Source organism: Falco naumanni, chromosome 4, assembly GCF_017639655.2.
Source record: "Falco naumanni isolate bFalNau1 chromosome 4, bFalNau1.pat, whole genome shotgun sequence".
In the NCBI taxonomy this organism is placed as follows: Eukaryota; Metazoa; Chordata; class Aves; order Falconiformes; family Falconidae; genus Falco; species Falco naumanni.
In genome coordinates this window covers 64,754,338-64,763,787 of record NC_054057.1, presented here as the reverse complement: position 1 = coordinate 64,763,787, position 9,450 = coordinate 64,754,338, and positions in this window count along the sequence as shown.

Below are 9,450 nucleotides of genomic sequence, written 5' to 3'. Positions count from 1 at the left end.
CAGAAGACTGGTGAGGGAACACAGAGCTCAGGAGAGGTCTGTCCCTTGTGCAAGTAGCCTGTGATTTTGGCAGGGTGACAAAGGTCCAAACCCTCGACAGAGGGAATCACCACAAAGTCTGCTCCCTGTCCCCGTGGTCTACATGACCAGCATGAGGCTCTCATGGATAAAAGCTTGGACTCAGGGCTCACTGTGCAATCTAATCCTGACCTTGGTTTATTGTTTAAACTGCTGCAGCCTCAGTGTATGGTAGAGGCCGAGCAAACCTCAGATCTTGTTTCAACTGAAACAGGAACCTCTGCACAGCCATTGACACCAGATGGTCTCAGCCGGGTTGAAGTCCAAGTGGATGAGGAAAAGCAGTATAAAATCCACCCTGTAGACGTGGCCTTAGAGTCTCCTAAAGGGAGTAAGGGAACCTGTGTTTGAGCTGCTTGAAATCAGGCTGGATTAACTTTTGGGGAACTTGTGGAGTGAAACTGTGCTCCTAGAGCCCTGAGGTTTGCTGTTTGACAGTGATGGGGGGGAGACCTTCCTCCAGTTGCTCTGCAGTCACTCCACTGTAAGGCCCAGGAGGGCTGATGTTCATCAGTCAGGAGCAAACACGCCAGGAGGTCTGTGCGCTCTCAGTCCTTACCTTTTTTGACAAGAGGAGAAGGTGGACCCATCTTTCACCAGGTGGGTGGGGGTTCACCACCTTGCATGCTGTGACCTTGAGCTCAGTTGGGACCATCGTGCCATGAAATGAAAGCAGAATATGGGAGAATCCCTGGGCAGGACTGGGCACAGGCAAGGAGGTCTCCAAGGGCCAGGCTGGCTGCAATCCCATTGCCACAGGGCTGCAAGGCAGAAGTGGGGAAGTGGCCACAGGGCTGGAGGTGACAGAGTGCTGAGACCCTGCTGCCCCTGCCTGATCCCTCCGAGCAGCAGGTCCAGAAACCCCAGCAGATGCTGTTCGTGACGCCAATTAGCAAGGCTCTGAGCTGTCGTAATAGGACAGGCCCCTTGCCTGCAAGCCTTGGTGGTGATTTCTGCTTTGGTTTCTATTAACAAATCTCTGTGGTTGTGTGCTCATGCTGCGCAGCGACGGGCGGAGGGTTCAAAGCCAAGATAAATAGTCTTGGGGTCTGGCTGAGGCTCCAGGAAAACAGAGAGCACAGCAAGTAATTTGGTTAATACGTTCAGACACAACCATTAGCCCGTCAGTACTTCCTGTGAGGGAGGCTCAGCCAGAGAAACCTGGACTGATGTGGTTTAGGCACAACTAGCCTGGGTCTGCAAAGCCGCCGTGCTGCCATGCAAGGGCTGGCCTGGCACCGGGATGGCCACGGGTCCCTGTGCTCTGGCCTGGAGCCAGCTGTGGGGAGAACGGGAAGACACCATCCCTGCCTTGTCTTTGCTCCCAGGAGCACAGGTGGTTCTCAGTGGACTGGCGTATCATGGAGGACAGAGACTGTGCCTGTCCCTCTTCCCAGCTTCCCAGTCACCCATGCAGGAGAGTTGCCTTGGCCACTGGAAACCAGTGAGTGGTCTGTCCCATGCAGGGCTGGAACTGGGTCCCTTTCACCTGCAGTGATTCGTCTCTGGTATGAGGGGTCTGGATCAAGCTCATTGATGTCTGTGAGATGTGGTGGGGAGGCGGTGAGCCCGGACCTCCCGCAGCCTCCAGCAGATGCTCTGGCTCTCTGCTGGGTTCTGCTTGGTGGTGGGTGTTGTTTTTCTCATTGTGGCACTAGTATTCCCCTCTCCTGCTTCATTCCCGGGTGTGCCAAGGTGTATTTACACCACCCTGGCTACATATGTGGGTACCAGCGTGAGTGTGAGCAGAGTCTGCAGCTAAAAGCATTCATCGCCCTTGACCAAAGACAACCTGGGGCAATTCTGGAGGTTAGGTGTTGTGGGGCTCTGCTCTGCACACAAGTCCTGCATTAATGGTCCCAGGAAAGAGGCTGGTGTCTGTGTCCTTGTGCCCAGGCATTCTGCAAGGCTGTGTCTTTTAGTGTGGGTCTGAGAGAGCAACAGCTCTGTCAGTCCTTGGAGCGAGAGCTCGTGATGAGCAAGAAAGCCGGATAATCTGCTATCACCTTGAGAAGCAGCGCTGAAGTGTTCAGCTCCTTTGATTGTCTCCTTTTGGCAGGGGAGAGGGAATAATCCCAGAAACAACAGGTTTCTCTGAGAATCTAGATTAGAGTCCATCCATTACAGCACCTTTCCATTATTTATGCTTTTTCTTCTCTTAGCAAAATTCTTCAGCCATCCTGGTTTGTCCTGATGACACCCCAAGAATGAGAGGGAGGGAAACCTCACAGGCAGAAGACCCTCCTGCCTGCTGGCTGCCTTGCCTCCCCCTTTACTGGCTTCAAGGAAGCAAGAGCAGGTGGGTGCTAGTCAGCAGCCAGCACAGTAAGATTGGGTTCTTGGGAGTCTTCTGCAATGACAACTGATTTTGAGGATGCCAAGACTAACCCCTTCGACTCTGATTCCATAAGAATCAGCCAGCTTCGGCAATGAAACATCTGCAGCTAATGGGAAGAGCAACTCACCCTGCAGGCATCCGAACAATTCGGCTTTGAATCTCCTGGCCCTCAGCATACTGTCATCTCTCTGTCCATCCACAGCTCCAAAATCTGTATGCTGTGCTGCATCGGTTTATCGCTTTATATAAGGTTTATTACATGCCAAAGGATGCCCTTTTGCTTGTAGAGTGATATGCCAGCCACAGGTGTATGTGATGTAGCCTCATTGGGTCTCTTTCTATAAGATCCAATGCACAGGTGCTTTTTTGCAGCCTTGCAGGCTACCTGTGCTTGGAGGACCACACATTGGGGAGCTGGGCTGTGTGTGCTGGAGGCCTGCTGGGCTACAGAAAGCTTCAAAACACGCAGGGGGAAGTCTCCAGCTGGGAAAAGACAAACTCACTCTGTTGAATGTTTTAGGTCCGATTCCCCAGCTAGTGCAAGCAAACAAGCATCTGCTCACTTTAATCCTCATCTGTACTAAGCAAGGATATTGCTATGCATTGTCCAAACAGGGTTTTTGCAAAGGAAGGAAAGTAAACCCCAAGATAAATCTGTTGCTGATGGCAAATCCTTTGAGAAAGCCAAACACCACTCCAGGAGCTACAGTGAGATTCGGGGAGTGTCTCCCAGCTGCAGGCTCAGGAGCACCTTCAGCTCCAGTGTTACCCATCTTGCCTGCACATGGTGTTTCCAAGAAGGCCAAATACTGACTGCAGATGTGTGAGCAGCCAGGTCCTGGCTTCTCCCAGCTGCACCCAGGGCTTTGCTTCTGCCCTTCTTGTCCACACAGGCTGGAGTCTCTGGGAGTACTTGCAGTCCCCAAGCCCTGTCCTGGCATCCAGGCTGCCATGCTCCAGGGTGGCTGCCAAAAGGGATGGAGAACAGAAGGAAAAAGGTAGTTTGGCTCATCACGAACTGTAAGTAGCCAAGCCACCACCTGTGGCAGATCACAGACTTGTATTAGACCCATCTCCATGGAGATTAAACCCTGTTGCCACTCCAGAGGATCAGCAGGAGAGCTCTGCTGATGGCAAGGTGCACAAGGGTGAGAGGAAGTTTTGCTCGCGCTGCCTGCCAAGTCTAATCAGGATCTTTACACACCAGCTCCTATATGTTGGCATCTCTCCGGGAACTGACAGACCTGTTCTTCCTCTTGTGCCCCAGGGAGCAAGAAACATTCCATGAGTCTCCTACAGTGATACTAGAGAGTAAAGCAAACATGGGACAGTGAGTTTCAGTGCCCTGGAGAGGAGGAGACACTGGGAGCAGCTCAGTGCCCCCCTGGAGCTCCCAGAAGGGCTGGTGCACCCCTCAACTTGGTTGTCTGCATGCAAAGCAGCAGGATGCAGCTGCCCTCACATCTCTAGTCCAGCCCGGTGGCCTGTCCCCTGTGTTTTTACCTGGCATGGCTTTTCCCTAGCTGAAATGGCAGAGGGTTTCCCTTATTTTTGCCCACTGAGCTTGCCTGGGGCTGCAGCACGTTTCCCAGCTGCAAAGCACTGTAAATCACAGGCCAAGTGCGGCTGCCTCACAGCTGCGCAGAGAGGGCTCTAAGTCCAGGGTCACTTAGCTGCTGCACGGTAGCTCCAGAGAAGTGATATGTGGATTAAATTTCCAGGAGCTGGTAGGGCCAGACTCAATTTTGAGCCACCAATTTACCAGATTAAAAATAAACAAAGTGTTACAGACAGGCTGTGCTCAGTCACAGCTGATTTTTATAAACCTGGCTGGGCACTGGGATGGAAAGAGTGCTTGCTTGGAGTCACTCTCTTTCCATTCCCAATCCATGCTGCCTCGGGAGGATTTGGGAAGCAGAAAGTTCGAGTCAGGGCCTCTGTGAAATTCTGGCTGCTCTGAGACTTTCCCACATGTTCATTAGACATACAGCTCATACAAGTTCATTTCCAGAGGTTTTAAGGGCTGTGAAAGGCTCATTGTATCTATCTGGTGTGATACCCGTTTTTTGCGGGAGCTTGAACCTACGGCTTGCAAAGCGGAGAGGCACTAAACACTGTGTTGCTGCAGTGGTTAACAACTGGGTGAGGCGGCTCTTTTCAGTCCCAATTTGGAAGGTGCAGGAGCCAGCAGAAATACAGAGATGCCATGGAGGGATGCCTGCCCTGCGCTGCATCCCTTAAGGATGCTTTTTAGCTGAGATGTCCATCCGTGCAGTCAGAGCTGTGAGATGCTACTGTGGCAGAGCTGAGCCATGCCAGCAGCCCCCAGGGAGCAGGGTCCCTGGCCCCTGCAAGGTCCCTCACTGTGGTGGGAACAGTGGGGTTATCAGAACGGGGTGGCTCCTCTCTAAGATGGAAATTTCTCCTCTGGCCAGAGGCAGAGATCTTGGCTTGCATCCCTGCTCCCTGTCACTGAGCCTCGCCACCTTCCAGGGTTCACTTTGTTCACAAAGAGCCTCAGATAAGCTTCTTGGCAGGGGTGCTCTGTTCTGCGTGGCATTAGCATGGCTCAGGACAGGGTTTTTTAATATTAACCTCTTGTATCCCTTGGAAGATGCAGCTTAGACACAGCCCCTGGGGCTGGGGCAGCAAGTCAATGCTCTTCGTCAGTAGGAAGCATCGGCATCACCGCAGGGGTTGGCTTCCTCTGACTGCCAGCACAGACCGAGGAGATGTCAGCCTCCTTGGGTAAGCACCACAGAGGTAGCAGCAGTGCTCACCTGTGGGCTGAGCCCTGTGCTGGGGCACCCAGCGTGACCCAGAACCTTCTGCCTGGTGAGAAGAGGCTTTGAACCCACTCCTGTCAGAGCCACAGGAAATCTTGGCATGATGATGAGCATGTGTGCCTGAGGCTGGGTCTGCAAAATGCCTAAGGAATGGTTGCAACATAGGGGAACTTTTTTTTTCTTCACTGAGTTGTTTTATGTGGAGATGTGTTTCTTCATGAGTTAAGCTTTTTTGCCAGCCTGAAAAATCACCTTAACCCCCTCTGCTCAAACTCTTAAAACAAGTGGTTGGTGATCTGGGGGAGCCAGTCTAAGGCATCTCATAAAGCACCTCGTGGGATGCTGTAGCCACTAACCAAAAGCGTGGCCTCAGAGCGCTGCAGCGTGCCCTGATTCACAGGGAAGGGCTGGCTGGCAGCCGATGTGCTGCCCTCCCCTGCCACTCAGCCTCATTTATCTTCGTTACTTGGGCTGTTTACGCAAGCAAAGAATTGGCCAGAGGCGCCCGGCACCGCTGCGTGCCAAGGGAGGAAGTAGGCACCAGCACGAACTCTTGTGGCTGGCACCCAATTGCCTGCACGCTCTTTTGAGAACAAAAAGCCAGGATGTGGTCTCCGTGGCTCAGGGCGAGGGGTGGCTCTGGCCCCTTGCATGGGTTGTGCCGGGGGTCCCGGCAAGGGGATCCACTGCCTCATGCTCTGTGCTGGTGGCCTAAGGGCATCCCACCAAGTGGAGGTGCTCGGGCACCTCCACACAAAGCTGCAGGGCACAGAGCTCCTGGGTACCTTTGCTCCCAAGGCTTGAGAATGTTGTCCTTGGGTTTAGTCCACATTTAATCCTTTATGGCATGGGAGCTGCGGCTGAGCTTGTGGCTGAAGAGAGGTGACTTACTGCTTTGTTTGTATCTCCCCTGGTCGCTGAGCTAGCACAGCCGCTGGTGCCTTCCCACTTTGCTTCTCTTATTCAAGCAGCTCCAGGAAATCTCTGCTCACCCCATGACCCTGCTGCAGAGAGAGGGGCATCCTCCCCGTGCCCGGGGCTGGCAGGGGCAGAGCTGGGGTTTAGCACCCCTGGCTGGGCTGTGCTCACCTGGAGAGCTGCCACCTGGCCGCAGGGGCTGTTCACCAGCCTGGAGCGGGTTTCCAAGCTCGGGGTTGGAGATCAAGTGAGTGCTGAGCTGCTGACAGCCAGCTGCCACTCAAAGGAGAATAAGCAAAATTTTCTAGAGTGTTTTACGGGTTTCTGTGTTTAAAAAAAAAAAAAAACAACAAAAAAGGCTTTATTTTTTTCCCCCCTGCTCCATCAAACATCATTTGATGTAAAATTGCTAGTGGGAACACCACTTGCTGCAGTTCTGAAGAAAGGAATGAATGGCATGGTCCAGGGACATGTCATCTCTAAAGCTTCCCTAAGCCAGCATCTGTGAAGAGAAGTCTAGACATGGCAAAACCCCTTTGACTCCTGCCTCGAGGTAGCCAAGTCCCCCCCCCGCCCCGCCAGCAGCTTCCCGTGGTGGGCGGCTGCGCCAGCGTGTGCCCAGCTCCAAGAGGATGTGCGAGACAGAGCACGCTTTGTGTCACGCCTGGCCCGGGCTTGCCTGGTAAGAAGAAACACGGCAGAAATATGCTGGGGACTGACACAGCACCTCAACGGTGGTGCTGACCCTTTGGCCCATCCAAGATGTGATGAGGAACCGCGATGGAGTCTCAGGGCTGACACCGGTGGGTCCTTCCATGGTTTTGTTTTGTGTCTCAGCCCCTCTGCTCTAACGGTGGTCCTGTGTGTCCTGTCCATACACCATGCAGGGCAGAAGGTCGTACCCCACCACAGAAGTGGGGAAGCAGGAGGCGATAGTGGTGCCCGGGATGGTTGCAGGTCGGGTCAGCATCCCTAGGTGCCTTCAGGTTACTTCGCTTCTGGCTCCTTCCAAAGCCACAGGGGTTGCTCACTCCTGGCAAGATTGCCCACAGAGTCACTTGGGGACACTGTCTTTTCTCACACCTACTTTCCAGGTGACGGGAAACAAAAGAACCCAAGATATTTAAAAGCAGGAAGCCAGATTCTGTAAACTGTCTAAAAATGTATCCTCCGGAGATGAGATTTCGCTCTGGCTCCAGGCCCGAAGGAACGATCAGTGCTAATGAAAGCAAGAGACCGAGGAAGGGATGGTGGCGGGGGGAGCGAGCTGCCCGGCCGAAGCATCCTTGCTGCGTCCCCCAGCCTGGGCGTCCTGGTTTCATCTGGGATAGAGTTAATTTTCTTCTCAGTAGCTGGTACAATGCTGTTTTGGATCTAATATGAGAATAATGTTGATAACACGCTGATGTTTTTAGCTGTTGCTAGGTAAATACTAAGTGAAGGACTTTTCGGTTTCTCAGGCCCTGCCAGTGCGAAGGCTGGAGGGGCACAAGAAATTGGGAGGGGACACAGCCCAAACTAGCCAAAGGGCTATTCCGTACCATGGGCCACCATGCCGAGGATATAAACTGGGGAGGTTGGCCAGGTCCTGACGATTGCGGCTCGGGGGCTGGCGGGGCATCGGTCAGCGGGTGGTGAGCAACTGTACTGTGCATCACTTTTTTGTTGGGTTTTTTAATTCCCTTTTGGATTTTATTCCTCTCTCCCTGCCTTTCCATCTCACTGTAATTGTTGTTATAGTTTAATTATTGAATTGTTCTTATCTCAACCCACAAATTTTACCTTTTTCCCGAATCTCCTCTCCATCCCTCTGCGGGGGGGGGTGGGGGGGGGGGGTGAGTGAGCAGCTGCCTGGTGCTTAGTCACTGGCTGGGGTTAAACCACAACACTGGAACACTCCAGACCTGGTGGGCACAGAAAAATCTTGGGCCTCACCATGCCTTGGGTTGAGGCTGCTGCCTGTGAGTTGGGATGAAATAATTTAACTCATTAACTCTGCACATTTTTGGCGTATAGCTCCAGAGAGCCAGTGAGTGCTGCAGGAGGGAACAAAATTCACCAAATAGAAACAACTACCTGCTGCTTTACGGCTGCTGGTGGCACTTGGGACATTGAAATCCCCAAGGTGTCTGGGGAGTGTAGGGCTTTTGTGGGAGGTGTCCTTGCTTTCTAGCCTTGCCTTATGCAAGGCCTTTTACAAACCAGTAAAATCTCTGATTGCTGCCACTGGTGCCCACTTGACTGGTTTTGGTAGCTAGGAATTGCAGGAACAATGAGCTCTGCTGGTTTATTTCCCAAATGTTTCCTTGAGACTGACTCATAATTGATGAAACCAAAACCTTGGAGTAGCTCATCATGTGTGGTTGCTTTCTACATCGCGTCTGTAGGCACCTCATCCACCCTCCAAGCCTGCCTCACCCACAGACCAGCTGCCTCTGAGTGATTTATAACATCTCTGCAATGTAGACAGCTTATAAGAAAAAAGGGATTATTCCATGATTGATCTCTGGCAGCTATCCAGTAACTCCTGTTGGACTCAAAGCCATCTGGCTGGGTGCTGGTCCATCTTCAGAGGTGTGCTGAGCAGATCAGCAATGTGTGGGCTGTTGGCCAGGAAGGGCATCTCCCGGAGCAAAGAAGATGTTTCTGGAGAGGAAGGAGAAATGGAATTTGGGAATGTCTTCCCTTAGAACACAGATGACGTGACTTCTAGGCAGACCATCCTTGTCTCCCATGACCAGCCTCAGGGTGAATACCCCTTACCGATATGGATGCCGGGAGCGAGGCAAAGCTTGTCATCACCGCTCCGAACAGAGAACAGATCCCGGAGACCACGGGCTGAGCGGCCGGGAAGCCCAGACAAGTGCTCTCCTGAGGCACGCAATCACAGACATCCTCTCCCTCGGGACCGGCTCTTCCTGCCTTGTTGATCCTTGTTGTAAATCCCAAGAAAAGCCCTGGGAAAAACAGTACCCCCGGTCCCTGGCTGCTGAAGTAGGAAAGCCAAAGAGCTCCTGGGATCCAGTGGAAGGCTGTGATTACAGCAGGGACCTGTTGCTGTTTCGGTTCTGTGTGCTGGAGGGGGGGTGAGCTCGCTGCCGAAGCGTCGGAGGCAGGGCGGGATGGAGGGCAGTGCTGCCACCAGTGCCCACCCCGCAGCCTCCCACCTGCCCCGTGCCTGAGCAGGGCTGGGACAAGGCGGTGGTGCTGGAAGGTGTGCGGGCTCTGAGTTACACGAGTAACTTGCAATTAACAGTGAGGAAACACTTAAAAAATCCGGGAGTCCTGGAAAGGGAGGAAAAAGAGGACCGAAGACAGTGGGCTTCATCC